We start from the raw sequence: 17,068 nt of genomic DNA on the forward strand, positions 1-17,068 counted from the left end.
GAAAACACTGGGGCTGGTGAGATGGCTCAGAGGTTAAGAGCACTGACTGCTCTTCCAGAGGTCCTGAGTTCAAATCCCAACAACCACATGGTGGCTCACAACCATCTGTAATGAGATCTGATGCCCTCTTCTGGTGCATCTGAAGACTTTAGACAGCTACAGTATACTTATGTATAATAATAAATAAATCTTTTTTAAAAAGTTTTCTTTCTCAGTTTTAAAAAGAAAACACTACACCTAGTAAAAGAGGTCAGACACTATCAAGCCTGAGTTGACAAGAAAAAGAAGCAGACATTTATATGAAATGTCCAATATAGGCAAATCCATAGAGACAGAAAGTGATTTATAGCTCAACAGTGAGTCACAGAATGGAAAGTGACTGCTAGTGGGCATGTGACTTCTTTTTGAAGTGATAGAAATGTTCTGACATTAAACAGTAGAGATGGTTGCACAACTCTGAGAATATATTTTTAAAGACCACTGCAACAAGACCTGCTCTAGCTGCTGAGAAGGCTTAGGGCAGGAAGATTCCAAGTTCAAGTCCTATTTGGGCTATAGAGTAGTCTGGGGCCAGACAAGATCATACCTCAAGAAGAAAAGGGGATGTAGCTCAATGGTAGAACATTTGCCTAACATGCAGCCCTGGATTTGATGCCTGGCATAAGGGGACTGGCAGAGTGGAAAAGGGAGAAAAGAAAGGGGATGGGGATGGGGGAAATAAGGGGAAAGCTGGGCACTGTAGCACATACCTTTAAACCTAGCACTCAGGAAGCAGAAGTGGCAGGTAAATCTCTGAGTTTTAGGCCAGCCTGGTCTACAGAGCAAATTGGGACAGCCAGAGCCACATGGGGGGGGAGGGGGGGAACCAGACATAGTGACATGGGTAGCACACACCTTCAATCCCAGCACTTGCAAAGCAGAAATGGGAGAACAGGATCCCTGAGTTCTAAGACAGCTAGGACTACACAGAGAGACCATATCTCAAAAAAAAAAAAAAAAAGAGGATGAGAAAAAAAAGAAGAGAAGGAAAGAAAACAGGCTACTCCACCTCGCTGAGGCAAAGCTGGCCCCGAAGGCCTGAGAGTGAGAGAGCATGCCTAGCACCCTGCCTGGGTAGTACAGTAGAGCTGACCCTGGTGGTGAGGAGTGAGTGAGCCAGCCTCAGGGTGGTGTGATCGAGGGAGAGATGCCATCCTCATCCTCCTCATCCTCCCCCTCCCTCTCCCCTTTGCCTCCCACTGCCTGTGGCATGCAGGTGAGCTCACCCCAAGGTCAGGAGAGAGGGAAAGCTGGTCCCATCCCTCACCGACTACAAAACTCAAGAGAGAGAGACCCTGCACCCCACCCCTGCCTGTACAGAACAGCAGAGTTGGTGCTAATGGTGAAGGTATGGGCCATGAAAGCGGAAGAACTGACCCTGTCCCAAGCCAGCTTCAGCATTGAGTAAGCTAGACAGACAGCCCTGGAAAGAGCTCACCCTGGTAGTGCAGGCACAGGAAAACTAGTGGATTGACCAACTCAGCTACCTCCCAGGCCTTTGAGTTGGTCCACCCGAACATCTATCTCATTTATGAACTTGTGGAGCACATGAAAGGGGTGGTCCTGCAGATTCAAAGTTACAGGATCTCTATGACACAGGACAACATGATATCAGAAAGAAGTGCCTGTGAGGATAGAGTATTGATAGCCTAGCAAAGTCAAAGACCAATGACTTACTGCAATGAATGTTTGCAAGTAGAGATGTATGACTCTGGCACACTACAGCTTCCACAACAAGATGGTTTGGGGTTTTTCTTGTTTTGTTTTGTTTTTTTTGTTTTATTTCTCTCTTTTGGCTGGGAGGTTGCAAGGATACAAAGGCACAGGGAGATGAGTGGGGTTGGGGTGCATTATATGAAATTCACACACAAAAAATCAATAAAAAGCTTTAAAATAAAAATGCAGGCTAAGCTAGTCATCAGGAGCAAGCCAGTAAGCAGCATTCACTCCTCCATGGTCTTTGAATCAGTTCTACCTCTAGGTTCCTGCCCAGGTTGAGTTCCTGTCTTGACTTCCCTCAGTGGGCTGTGATTCAAGATGGGGCTAAGAGGCTCCTCTTCAAGTTATTTGGTCATGGTGTTTCGTCACAGCAACAAAAACCCTAAATAAGACATTTTGTTTCAAAAAAAAAAAAAAAAAACCTAGTCTATACTATTTATATTTTTTCAGCTGGGCAGAAGTGCTGAGCATTTCTTTTTCACCATAAAATATGTTGTAGTGAGCTGGACAGTGGTGGCAAATGCCTTTAATCCCAGCACTAGGGAGGCAGAGGTAAGGAGATCTCTGAGTTCCAGGCCAGTCAGGGTTACACAGAGAAACCCTGTCTTGGGAAAAATTGCCATGGTGGATAAAAACCCAAGTGCCAAACAATCTACTTGTCTATCTATCCTCATTTAATTTTACATCTAAGATAAATACAAGTATACCAATTTTAACATGGAATTCAACATCAGAAGAGTTATTAAAAATTAATGATAGCTTACAAGACTATACCCATGATTTCTGCTGGAGATCATAAACTTATTGCCATATTTAATTCTGCCAACAACCATAAGAACTAGGTATAGGTAGAATTTTGATTTATAGATCAGAAAACATAGGTTCAAGAAAGCTAAAATTTCCCTTAGAATTTAGCTTTAAAAAGCAAAACTGAAAGCCCGGCAGTGGTGGCACACACCTTTAATCCCAGCACTCGGGAGGCAGAGGCGGGCGGATTTCTGAGTTTGAGGCCAGCCTGGTCTACAAAGTGAGTTCCAGGACAGCCCCAGGGCTACACAGAGAAACCCTGTCTCGAAACCCCCCTCCCAAAAAAAAAAAAAAAGCAAAACTGAGATTAAATCCAGAGCTCCCAACACTAAAGCTCTGTCTTCCATCTGCCCTCAATTATTACCAACCAATCCAATGTGCTTTGATTCTTACACATCCTAAATAGCTAGTGAATGACACAGGAGTAGCCCCTCAAATAAGCTACTTATAAACACATACATCTCCTGAAGACACCGTACAGGACACAAGAGAAGGCTCCAGCTGGACAAACCCTAGAACTCTCTTCAGGCTTTACAAGGGCATCTGAGAGAGACCAAGAAGAAAGGAAGGAAGGAAGGAAGGAAGCAAGCTGATGGGCCTAGAAGCTCTTGGATATTATAGTTCTAAGGAGCTGCAAAAAATTGACAAAACATAGTAAGAGTGGAATTCAGTTCAAGCCATCCAAGAGTTAAAGCCAAGAACCACACAACATTCTAGCGGTAGGTAGCTCTCATCGCCCACTCATTTTACCCTTTTCTCCAGGGAAGCTGTTTTCCCAGTTCCCAGAAAATTCAATATCCTTCGAATACTCCTTTGCAGTTCACTAGGATAAGATATAGGAATGACACAGCAACATCCTCCTCACACCCACACCTCCTAAGTAGGAAAAGAATCAAATAGTAGGAATAGCTGGAATGATCTTCCCTCTCATTGAAAATAGCACAAATTCAAACTGGGGACATAGCTCTATTGGTAGAGTGCTGACCTAGCATGCATGAAGCCCTTGGTTCCATTCTCTACAGTCCATAAACTGATCATAGAGGCACACACTGTACTTGGCACATAAGTAGAGGTAGAAGGATCAGAAGTTCAAGGTCATTGAGCTTCAGGGGGGAGGGGGCAGCAATAGATTACTCTTACTTATACAAGAGGAAGAACTACCTACTACTGAACTCATTCCAAACTTCCCCCAACCAACATTCAGAGTTTAAGAAGCATTTAAATTTTAGTCCTTTTCATTTTGTTCTTCTGTCCTTTCATGGATTTTTTTTTTCCAAAATAGAACTAGATTCTAGACCCTATCTCTTTCACAGAATGCTAAAGTACTCTGAAAGGTAAAAAGCACAAAATCTCTAATAGTTACTCTTTACTGTTAAACCTTTGCATAAACATGTTAATTCCTTACACTAAGCCTATGAGGCAGATACTACTGTCCTCCTTTTCCCAGTAAATAAACTAAAGTCCATAGAAATAGAATTATTTTCCCAAGTTTACAAAAACATTACTTGGCAAAGCTAGAATTCAACTTCAACCCATCGGATTAATACATTTGGGTATGCTACTAAATTAATACACATGTGATATAAACCATGTTAGAATATTATGGCACATGGATTTGGGCTCAATAACCTAATTAAACATCCAACCACTATTTGAAATCTATGCTTTATTTTCTAAGCCTGGTCTGTAGCCCAGGCTGGTCTAGAATTTGAAATGGACTCCAGACTGGTTTCAAACTCACTGCTATCCTCCTGTATCAGCTTCTCAAATACTATCTTACAGTGATGAGTCACCATGCCTAGCTGAATTCTACTTTATTCCCACTGCCCTATACCTTTTTTTTTTCTTTTTTCTTTTTCTTTTTTTTTTTCCAGTCTGCAATTAAAATAAGACAGATAAATTATATAGATCAGTGGCTCTGGAGTCATAAAAAGCCAGGTATACAGTATATCATTTAGTAACAACATGTTACTTCAGTGCACTTGAATATAAAATAAGAATAACTAAACTTAAGAACTAAGTTCATGGGGCTGGAGAGATGGCTCAGTGGTTAAGAGCACTGACTGCTCCTCCAGAGGTCCTGAGTTCAAATCCCAGCAACCACATGGTGGCTCACAACCATCTGTAATGAGATCTGACGCCCTCTTCTGGTGTGTCTGAAGACAGCTTCAGCGTACTTACATATAATAAATAAATTAAAAAAAAAAAGAGAGCTAAGTTCATTACAAACTCAGCACAGTGGCTAACACATGCTAAGTAATAAGCAAATCCCTCCAGTAATTGTTTTACTCTTGGTCATCTTACCCATTAGCCAAGTTAACAAGTCTCTAAAAACTTTTGCTCCAAAGCAATCTAGTCACCCTGAATGGGCATATATATATACACTGGGTTTCAAATACTAGAATCTCATTCCATGGTACTATTTTCAGTTTTGTTTGTTTGTTTTGATCAGTGATGGGGATGGAACCCAGGGGTTCGTGTAGATTAAACAAATATCACTGAGCTTCACATCATCTCCTTATAAATTGATTGGCTGTCTATATGCTAAGGACTCTAGTTATACAATTTCCCTCATGACATTACAATACACACCATACTGCTGCTGATATGTGTGTCTTCCACTCATATCTTTTAATATCTTTTTTACTTTGCTTAGATTTATTTATATATAAGTGTTTGTCTACATGAATATCTGTATATCATGTATATGCCTAGTGCTCGAAGAAGCCAGAAGAGGGTGTCAGATCCCCAGCAACTGGATTTATAAACAGTTACAAGCTGTCATATGGATGCTGGGAACTGAACCTGGATCTTCTGCAAGAGCAATAAGTGCTTTTAACCACTAAGCCATCTGTCCAACCCCTTTCTTATATTTCCTTTATGTAACAATACTACTGCAAACTCATCTCTTAGATCAGTGGTTTTCAGGGCTCACAACTGCCAATAACTGCAGTTCTAATAAATCTAATGTACTCTGCTGGCTTCCACTGGCATCAGATACACAGACATATATGCAGCCAAAACATTCATTCAAATAAAATTAGATAGATAGGTAGGTAGATAGATAGATAGATAGATCTAGAAGAGCTGTTCTCAATCTGTGGGTATCAACCACTTTGGGAGTCATATATCAGATATTCTGAATGTTAGACATTTACATTATAATTCATAACACTATCAAAATTACAGTTATGAAATAGCAACAAAATAATTTTATGGCCGGGATCACCACAACATGAAGAACTGTGTAATAAAAGGGTTGAAGCTTTAGGAATGTTGAGAACCACTGTCTTAGACAAACTGTCAGTTTTTAATTTTTCACTATGTATTTTGAGAGAGTGGCTAGGGACCCAATTCAGAGCCTTATATAGGCTAGAGAGATTTTGACCAAAGACTTCATAGCCCCAGCCACATGATCACACTTCTGATTTGATTGGTAAAGCAAATCAGAAGTGTGAGCAAAAGCAAAAGTCACTGTATTCAGCTCAACAAAACAAACTCAAGTGATAATTATCTTCTTAGAAACCATTTACTCACCAGGCATGGTGGGCATGTCTTTGATCCTAGCACTGAGAAAGCAGAAGCAGGTGGATTTCTGTAAATTCTAGCCCAGTGTGACCTACAAGGCAAGTTCCAAGCCAGTCAGGGCTACACAGTGAGACTCCCATCTCAAAAACAACAACAAAAAAGAAAAAGGAAAAAAAAAAAAAAGGAAAGAAAAACATCTTTTTAAAGAGCCTATTTAAACCTTCTCTTAGAACATGTGATATCAGAAACAAAAGTTATATAGAAAAATAAAAACCATATGCCAGACTTTCATTTAGTTTGTGGGTGCAACACTTATCAAATGGAATGATACAATCATTAAACTGCATAGAATGAATATTTGGAGTTTTTAAACAGTTCTAGGGGTCAGCAAAGGACTAGAAAGACGGAACAACCCCTTCCCATGCCAGACGTTTCAGAGTATTCAACTAGCAAAATCAGGATAATCATCCAGAAAAGGGCTCAGTGTGCATTATGAGTGAAAAGATGGAGAGAGTGTTGAAGGAAAGATTAAGATTCTAGGAATTGAGGCTGGAGAAATGGCTCCATAGTTAAAAGCACCAACTACTCTTCCAAAAGACCGAATTCAATTCCCAACACTCAGCAGGTGGTTCACAGCCACCTGTAACTCCTGCTCCAGTGGATTCTTACTCTTCTGCCTTCTCTGCAAACCTGTACTCACACACATACCTACACATCTCTCTCTCACACACACAAATATAGTAATAATGAATGAAGTGTACAGAAATGGAGCTTAGCTTTCTCATGCTAAGACAATTTTGATAAACAGAATTTGTAATTTTAGATGATAAAAATGAAGACAGTTAAGTTAAAGAACTGTGTGACTACAGAGTACAGCTTAAATGGAGAAACACACAGGCAGGTTCTGGGCACCACAAACATTACATCTTCAGCACTACACAGTGCAATGTCTCCAAGAGGATCTTCAAAAACCAGTTTCCCAGAAACTGGATCCTAAAACATCCTTTAATTTCATTTACCAAAAACAGAATTTGCTAGACTATCACCAACAGTTTGTGTCCATTTGTTTGCTGAAGTAGACATTTGGTTTTTGTTTCTTTTGGGGGGGTTGTTTTTGTTTTAGAGGGGGGTTGGGTTTTTTTTTTTTTTTTTTGGTTTTTCGAGACAGGGTTTTTCTGTGTAGCCCTGGCTGTCCTGGCACTCACTTTGTAGACCAGGGTGGCCTCGAACTCAGAAATCCGCCTGCCTCTGCCTCCCGAGTGCTGGGATTAAAGGCGTGCGCCACCATGCCCGGCGGGGGGTTGGGTTTTTTTCTTTTTTCTTTTTTTTTTTTTTTTTTTTTGGTTTTTCAAGACAGGGTTTCTCTGTATAGCCCTGGCTATCCTGGAACTCACTCTGTAAACCAGGTACGCTGAAGCTGTCTTCAGACACCCCAGAAGAGGGCATCTGATCGCATTACGGATAGTTGTGAGCCACTATGTGGTTGCTGGGATTTGAACTCAGGACCTTTGGAAGGGCAGTCAGTGCTCTTAACTGCTGAGTCATCTCTCCAGCCCCCTATGTCCTCTTCTTACCACAAGGCACATAAGAGATCCACAGACAGACAGACAGACAGACATGCAAGCAAAGCATTCATACACATAAAATATACAACAGTAGGATTTATTTAAAAAGAAACAAAAAACTCCTTTCTAACCCTCTACTTCATTAATAAATCTACAATTCCAAATATATCATGTCATTACCTAATTTATAAACTTTCAATGGCTCCCAAAAGTTGACAAGATCAAGTCTAAATTCCTCAGTGTGACTACTGATGCTTGTTAATCTTAATCTTACCTCCTTCACAGTCCAGACTATATCATGCAGGTCTTCTCAGGCCCATCAAGCACACAAGTGTGTCCCAATCTCAGTATCTTCAGTTTGCATTGTCCTAGTCTAGAAAATCATCCTCTCTTCCTTCCTGCCAATTCAAATCCAGCAAAACTTGATCTGTCTTCATGAAGTTCTCAGACTAAACTTAGCAAAGCACAGACTCGTTTCCAGACAAATCAGTAGCCTAACAAATTTTACTGTAGTCACTGTACTTAATGGCACTTCCAAAGGATACTAATGTACATTTTCCACAAAGGGAATTATGTAGTACTTAGACCTGTTTTCCTCCAAGATACCTTTTTCTCTTGTCTGCTTTTAAGGCTCTGTCTTTTGTAGTGGTGTTTGATGTTTCTCATCTTCATGTCCTCATTTGGAAAAATAAGCTCTTGAAATGAGGCTGGTTTTTGAACCAGTAGTCTATATCCCTTGTATCAGCTCACTACAATTGAGGAACTCTTTCAAAAGTAAACACTGTCTCCCCAGTTAGAATTTTAAGAGCTGTATGTGGCACTCCTTTGTTTTTTTTTGTTTGTCCTGCATTAACTACTCTGGGGTTGGACACAAAACCAGCACTATAAGCAAAACATATATATAAATCCTTGCTTTTAAAATCTGATGTGACAGTAGCCACAATTGTACATGAAGTCAGTCAGTGTTCTCATTTTCTCTCCTCCCCTGAACACTAACTGCACATTTCTACATTACTCCTGTGACTTCAAATGATCACTAACTGCAGTCCACTAACTTTTATTTATGATTGAAATTTTATCCTTCATTTCTTTAGCATCTCCTCAGTCTCTCTAACCCTTTACCTGCGTCACTATCTTCCTATTTGTTTTAATCACACTTCTTTTCACTTTTTCTTTCTATATCGGAGACTGAACCTCAGCTATGATATGCAAACACTCCGCACCCCAGAGCCATATTTCTGTGTGTGTGTGTGTGTGTGTGTGTGTGTGTGTGTGTCTTACTTAGGGTTACTATTGCTGTGATGAAACACCACAACCAAAAGTAACTTAAAGAAGAAAGGTTTATTTCACTTACATGTCCTGAATCACAGTCAGAGGAAACTAAGATAGGAGTTTAAACTTGGCAGGAACCTAGAGGCATGAGTAATGGAGGGATGCTCCTTATGGCTTGCTCAGCCTGCTTTCCTAGAGAAACCAGGACCTGACCAGTTCAGGGGTGGCCACATTTAAAATGGGCTGGGGCTGAGGCTGGTCCCTCTCATATCAAATCCTGAGAAAACACCCTCAGACTGACTTACAGCCCAGTCTTATGGAGAAATTTCTCAATTAAGGTCTTCTCCTCAACCGGGCAGAGGTGGCACACGCCTTTAATCCCAGCACTTGGAAGGCAGAGGCAGGAAGATGTCTGAGTTTGAGGCCAGCCTGGTCTACAGAGTAAGTTCCAGGACAGCCAGGGCTATACAAACAAACAAACCAATTAAAAAAAAAAAAGAAAAAAAGGTTTCCTCCTCTGAGCTAACTATCGCTTGTGTCAAATTGGCATAAAAGTAGCCTGAACAGTATGTGTGCATGTGTTACTGAGAAACCTAACTAATAAGCACGGCCCTCCAGCATGTTAAGCAAGCACTCTACTACTGAGCTACATCCAATCTCTCTTAAAATTTTTATGCTTACTGTCAAACTGTTTTAGAATCTAACCTCAAAAGTGTTTGTTAACCTAGTCGTCAGACAAGTTCCTACAAAAAAGACATTGATAATGTCTAATCTTATCTAAGTACATTAAGAATATCTCATGTACAACTGTGGCACAAAGCACAAGAATTAAGTATTCCTGCAAGGCCTGGTGGCACCCACCTGTGTAATCACAGAAAGGGAAGGAGGAGGGAAGAGAAGGAACAGTGAAGATGTGGGGAGATGGCTCAGTGGATCTGAGCACTTGTCATTCGAGCCTGACAACCTGAGTTCGGAACCCCAGAACCCTCATAAAGCCAGATGTTGTCTCGTGTGCTTCTGTAACCCTCATACACCCTTAAGGGGAAATAGATGGTTGAGACTGAAGAATTCCCAGAGGCTCACAGGCCAGCCATCTGGTGTACATAGCAGTGAATAAGAGATTCTGTCTCAAACGAGGTGGAAGATCAACATCCAAAGTCCTCTGATCTCTATATGTATCATGTACCTGGTATGTACATACCTGTAAACACACACACACACACCAAACAAAAACAACACCACCATGGTACAAGACTTGCCTAGCATGTATAAAGCCCTGGGTTTAATCACCAGTATTCCAACAAATAAAAAAATTAAAGATTTTAAAACATAGCACTCCTTACTTAAACCTACAAGACACCATTGCAGTCAGATACAGGTAACTATCTACTAACAGTAGTTTGTGGGTCTAACTTAATTTTTAAGTATCTTACCAATAGCTACTACTGTCACTCTCCCATATAGACATTTATGAATCTCTACAACCATCAAAATCTAAACGAGATTATACTGGTTTAGTAAAGTGGAAGTTGTAAGTTCTCCCTCCAAGACACATGACTTCATTAGTCCCGGGTAGTCATCTAGATTTCTGGTACCAGGTATGATTTTTTGGTTGAATGGGTTTTAAGTACTATTAGAGAGCTGCTACTTGCCACTATCAAGGTATATGTGTGGAAGAAGAAGCAAAAAGATTGTAAATGCCAGATGATAAGAGACTTTGCTATGAAATTTTGTTTCCTAGCAATATCAAAAGCTACACCCATAAAGTCTCACCAACATGACTGCCTTAAACAAGAACTGAACAAAGACAACATTAGACACACTAAATCAACAGAGAAACGTAGGAAGCCTCAATCCTCACAAAGAACTATGGGCAACTAAGGAATGCTGAGATCCAGAGAAATAGTCTTCTCCAAGGAAGAACACAACTGGTTATCCAATGCCAAATGGTAGCCCCAAAAACATACATATAAGGAACATTATACAGACTGAGCAGTCATATTTATGCATTTAGGAACATATGTGTGTATACGCGTATATACATATGTATGTGTGCATATATATATGTGTGTGTGTATATATACATATATACATACATACACATATCCATATGTGTGTGTGTGTGTGTGTAACAACAATTAATGAAAAAAAAAAGACCATGAATCTGAAAAAGAACAAGAAGGAATATATAGGAGAGTTTAGGAGAAGGAAAGGGAAGCGGAAATGATGTAATTATATCTCACAATATAATTGAAAATTTTAAATCTAAAAATATTCCTCCTATCAGCATGACAAAGTATTGGTTGTACTTCTTAGGGAAAAATGATATTTCATATACATAGTTGATAAAATGATCCAGTGTGCTGGCTTGAACAGTAGAGTTCTACAGGAAGTTTAAGAACCTTGCTTGACACTGACATCCGGGGCTAACTGACCTTTCAAATCTATAAAGTAGAAACAATATAATCTATACCAAAGTGCTCATATATAAATAGAGTTTAAGATGAGTTATATTTTTCTATTTCAACTTTTCATCTTCTGCAGAAAACGTACACAAATAACCCTTGGTAAGTAGGTCTCTGGAAAACAGATTTTACCCTTGTGATTAAAAACTAAAGTTTAGCCAGGCGTGGTGGCGCACGCCTTTAGTCCCAGCACTCGGGAGGCAGAGGCAGGCGGATTTCTGAGTTCGAGGCCAGCCTGGTCTACAAAGTGAGTGCCAGGACAGCCAGGGCTACACAGAGAAACCCTGTCTCGAAAAAAACCAAAAAAAAATAAAAAAAATAAAAAATAAAGTTTAGGGCTGGAGAGATGGCTCAGTGGTTAAGAGCACTGACTGCTCTTCGCTCTTCCAGAGGTCCTGAGTTCAATTCCCAGCAACCACATGGTGGCTACAACCATCTGTAATGGGATCTGACATTCTCTTCTGGTGTGTCTGAAGACAGCTACAGTGTACTTATATACCTAAAATAAATAAATAAATCTTAAAAAAAAAAAAACTATACAGTTTAATCTGTTACTCTATAGACTTGGACATCAATAGACCATAAAATATTTCCTTTTCATTTTTATTTGAGAAAGGATCTCCCTATATAGCCCAGTCTGGTCTCCAACTTACAATCCTCCTGCCTCAGTCTCCTGTTGGGATTACAGTCCTCTGCTACCATACCTAGTACGGCCTAACACATTATTATTTTTTAAGGTAACAAAAATCACACAATATTAATACAAGCTAACAGTTCATGAAGAGAATTCCAAATTCAATCATAATACAAGTCTAACAAGTTATATTTAAGCAATAATTTTAACAGAAATCCAAAACAAGGATGTTTTTCAAAGGAATCATTTTAGAAAACAAGACTCTCTTCTTCTTTTCATATAATCAAGACTCAAAACCTTTGAAACACCACTTGTAGGATTCTCAAAGGCAAGCCTCACACATAAAGAAACCCCATTCTTCTCTTCACCTTTTAGAATTACATGGCTTCTCACTTGAGACCAAAAACAATTAATCACTCACTTCACTCGACAGACTGGCCTAACTGCCAAAGGTTAAACATAAACCTCTTAAAAATGAAGATTTATCAGGTTTAGGAAATGTACAACATGCTCTAAAAACAAATTCAAAGAAAGTACAACAGCCCTTCCTTACATACAGGATATTCATCCCAAGACCCTAGAAGATTACCTGAAAGCTGAGATAAGAAACTTGGATATACTATGTTTTGTGCTATACAAATCTATGATACAGCTTAAGTTATACATCAGGCACATAAGGAGATTAATAGAAAATAGGATAATTAAAATATTGTAATAAAACTTTTGAAGGCAAAAAGTGGGAGGGAAATAAAATTTTAAAATGTCAGGCATAATGGTATACACCTGTAATCTCAGAACTTAGAAGGCTAAGGCAGGAAGATCATGAGTTCAAGGGCAGCTTCAGATACATGAGACCTTGTGGGGAAAAAAATTAAAGCTGAATTATATTTTAAATTGGGAGTGGGAGCTTTGTGTATGGCTTTACATATACCCAGGCAAAGTATATAGCTTTAATCCCAGCACTCAGAAAGCAAAGAAAAGTGAATCTCTGAGTTTGAGGCTAGCCTGGTCTACAGAGGGAGTTCTAGGACAAAAATCCTCTCTCAACAAAAGCTTAAATGAGGCCGGGCAGTGGTGGCGCACGCCTTTAATCCCAGCACTTGGGAGGCAGAGGCAGGCGGATTTCTGAGTTCGAGGTCAGCCTGGTCTACAGAGTGAGTTCCAGGACAGCCAGGGCTACACAGAGAAATCCTGTCTTGGGGGGAAAAAAAGCTTAAATGGGGCGGGGGGAGGGGGAGGAGTTCTTGCTAGAAATGAAACCTAGGCCCTTGCACACACTAAGCAAGTTCCACCACTTAGCTACTTTCATAACCCCAAGTCAAGAATTATCTTTTTGTTGTTGTTTTGTTTTGTTTTCTTTTTCGAGACAGGGTTTCTCTGTATAGCGCTGGTTGTCCTGGAACTCACTTTGTAGACCAGGCTGGCCTCAAACTCAGAAATCCGCCTGCCTCTGCCTCCCAAGTGCTAGGATTAAAGGCGTGCGCCACCACGCCCGGCTAAGAATTATCTTTAGACCAAAAATGATTGACTATATAGGTAACAAACTACATAAAAATAAAGCCAGATAAGGAAGGTCACTATATAGCAAGTTCAGTTTAGAATTCCATCAAATAATATTAAAACTTCCCATTTTAGGAAGTTCAGACATTAGTATTTGAAAAGCTATTCTACTACCTTCCAGATAGCTCAAAGAGGAGTATCTGATCATAAAATTACACAGCAACAAATCTAGAACCCCCAAATACCACAACTGATCTATGTAAAAGCAAGGAAAATTATACTAAAAAGTCACCAGAAAAAGAAAAGTGAAATTCTCTAATTTCAACTACCATACTTTCCTAAATATTTGCTTACAAAAGGGCTTCTGAAGACACAGTATTTCTTTATATATCCACTCCTTTGTTTTTTTGTTTTGTTTTGTTTTGTTTTTGTTTTTTGGTTTTTCGAGACAGGGTTTCTCTGTATAGCTCTGGCTGTCCTGGAACTCACTTTGTAGACCAGGCTGGCCTCGAACTCAGAAATCCACCTGCCTCTGCTTCCCGAGTGCTGGGACTAAAGGCGTGCGCCACCACGCCCGGCTTATATATCCACTCCTTATGTCAGGACCTCCATATGACTCTGTGTGTGTGTGTATGTGTGTGTGTGTGTGTGTACTTTCTTCAGAACAGTGCTTGGGACATAATTATTATAACTGATGTAAAATTTACTTTAGATCTATACCTGGAATAAGAAAAAGACAATGGCCAACAATATAATCACTATCCCAAAATGATTAAATAACTTAAAATAATTTTAAGCAGTTCAATAGTTTGAAGTATTTATATTCTCTTACCAGGAATTTCCATTTCTAGTTGCATAGCTGATCTGTAAGTAATGAATTCTAAAGATTTTTTTAATGGATGGTCCAAAGTTTATCATTTGTCTCCTTACATTAAAATTAAAAATCAATTTACTGGCTTGACATACCTATGCATGTGAATTATTTTTAACTGATCTATTAGTTGTAATAAAAAAGTTAAAAACCAAATAATCTTTGTTTTTAAAGATTTATTTACTTTATGTATGTGAGTACACTGATGGATGTAAGCCTTCATGTGGTTGTTGGGAATTAAATTTTTAGGACCTCTGCTTGCTCTGGTCGACCTCGCTCCAGTCAGCCCCACTGTCAACTACGCTCGCTCAGTCCCTGCTTGCTCTGGCCCAATGATTGATTTATTTATTATTATACATAAGTACACTGTAGCTGTCTTCAGACACACCAGAAGAGGGCGTCAAATCTCATTACAGGTGGTTGTGAGCCTCGATGTGGTTGCTGGGATTTGAACCTAGGACCTTCAGAAGATCAGTCAGTGCTCTTACCCGCTGAGCCATCTCACCAGCCCAAAAGCAAATAATCCTATTTCATAAAATATTTCAGAATTTATAAAGGACAATAGTGACATTACAAAAAATAACAAAATTACTCTCTCAGAAATTTCAAACAATTTGCTTAATAAAACAATTACTAGATCACTCTGGAATCTTATAGTATAATTCCATCAGGAAAGTAAAAATAATCACTGATTTAAAATATATAGTAGGCCTCTCTTTTTGTTATTGCTGTTGTTGTTGCTTGGTTTTTGGGTTTTTCGGGTTTTTTTTTTTTTTTTTTTTTCAGGTTTTCTCTCTGTCCTGGCTGTGTAGTCCTGGCTGTCCTGGAACTCACTCTGTAGACCAGGCTGGACTCAAACTCAGAAATCCGCCTACCTCTGCCTCCCAAGTGCTGGGATTAAAGACATGAGCCACCACTGCCCAGCTAGGACTCTCTTAAAATGGGGGTTTCTTTCTATTTATCACTCATTATAAGATGTCTACTAAATTAATCTGCACTCACACTGACTCAAAGTACACATTATTATGCCTTTAATACAAAAAGGAAGAATAACTGCCAAGAAAGTTTATCAACAGTGTACATGTTTAAGATTTATCTATGTATGTACATTTGTGTTTTGCCTGCAATTTTCTGTGTGAGGGTGTCAGGTCCCATATAACTGTAGTTACAGACAGTTCTGAGCTACAATGTAGGTGCTAGGGACTAAAACCAGGTCTTCTGGAAAAGCAGCATGTGTTCTCAAGAGTTGAGCCATCTCTCCAGCCCCTTCGCTTTAAATAGATCTGACTGGTTGAAATTTTCCTTTTTCTTTTCTTTCTTTTTATAGGGGAGATAGGGAGTGTGAATCTGTTCATGATGTGCAAATGTGCATGCAGGTGTGTATACAATGTTTGTGCAAGTAAAGGCCAGCGGCCAGCACTGTCTCTCCTCAACTGCTCACCTTTCTCTCATTTTAGAGACAGTCTTTCACTATGATATATAGCTCTTAGCTAGTCTGGAATTCAGTACACAGACCAAGCTGACCTCCATCTCACAGAGATAAACCTGCCTCTGCCTCCCAGGTACAAGGATTGATGATGAGTATCACATGTCCAACTCACTTCATTTTTTGAGACAGTGTCTCTCACTGAATCTGGAACTCATTGATTCAGCTAGCCAAAGAGCTTCAGAGATCCATTTTCTCTCCACCACCCCTGTGCTGGGGTTAGTCACTGTACATGCAGCACTTTTACATGGGTGTTGGGGATCCAACCTCAAATGTTTGCATGACAGGCACTTTACCAAGTCATCTCTTCAGCCCATACTTTGATTCTTGTTTTATCTGTATATGTGTATTCTTGTGAGTATACACATTCCACAGCATGTGTATGGAGGTCAGAGGGCAACCTCAGGTTTAAGACATCACCTTCTACTTTGTTCAAGGCATGGTATCATTTGCTCCTACAACTCCATGCTGGCTAGCCTGAGAGCATTCAGGGATTTTCCTATCTCTGTCTTCTGTCTTGTAGAAGAAACACTGGAATCACACATACATGTTATCCTGCCAGGCTTTATATAAGCTCTGGGGATCTGAACTTAGGTCCTCATGCTTGTGTGACAGGTGCTTTACCCATTGAGATATCCCTATTTTGTTTGTGTTTTTGAGACACAGTCTCACCATACAGCCCAAACTAGCTATATGGTGACCAGTCACACCAATCCCAGTTTTGAGATTACAGGCATGTGATACAAAATTTTCAGAATTTTCATTATCAACAGAACCAATAAAATATTAATCAAAAATAATTCAAATGAGATACTACTAGCTGATATCTCACTTCGGTTAGTGACTCCAATCCTAGGTCTTACAGACTTGTACAGAGCAAGTACCTTTCCCAGTGGAAACGCTTAGTTCTTTCAAAGGAACAATTGCTTTGTGGCACCAAGATTGAACTTCTAAACTCTCATACCATACCAGTCTACTACTACCTGAAGCACTTAGTGCATTCCTTCTTTCTAGATTAAAGAAAATATTATGCAGAATTCCAGTCTTTAAAAAAAGAATCTGGGGCTGGAGAGATGCTCAGCGGTTAAGAGCACTGACTGCTCTTCCAGAGGTCCTGAGTTCAATTCCCAGCAACCACATGGTGGCTCACAACCATCTGTAATGAGATCTGACGCCTTCTTC

General features: G+C 39.7%; 1 protein-coding gene across 4 annotated transcripts in view; it reads right to left on the minus strand.

Annotated features, from left to right (window-relative positions):
* The window catches only part of Luzp1 (leucine zipper protein 1), an 84,392-nt gene that overhangs the window by 59,634 nt on the left and 7,690 nt on the right, over positions 1-17,068 (minus strand). Inside the window, exons 1-2 of one of the 4 annotated variants that reach the window (XM_029476765.2) lie at positions 7,933-8,866; positions 6,103-6,184 (exon numbers count right to left, since the gene is read on the minus strand). The exons of 2 other annotated variants lie outside the window; for them this stretch is intronic. The gene's annotated coding sequence lies outside the window, so the exon portion shown is untranslated. Of the gene's footprint in view, positions 1-6,102; positions 6,185-7,932; positions 8,867-17,068 lie in introns of those variants that run through there. One more of the 4 variants, XM_021159895.2, reaches the window with a different exon arrangement.

Source organism: Mus caroli, unplaced genomic scaffold (genome assembly GCF_978045245.1).
Source record: "Mus caroli unplaced genomic scaffold, Mus_caroli_1 scaffold_6, whole genome shotgun sequence".
NCBI lineage: Eukaryota > Metazoa > Chordata > Mammalia > Rodentia > Muridae > Mus > Mus caroli.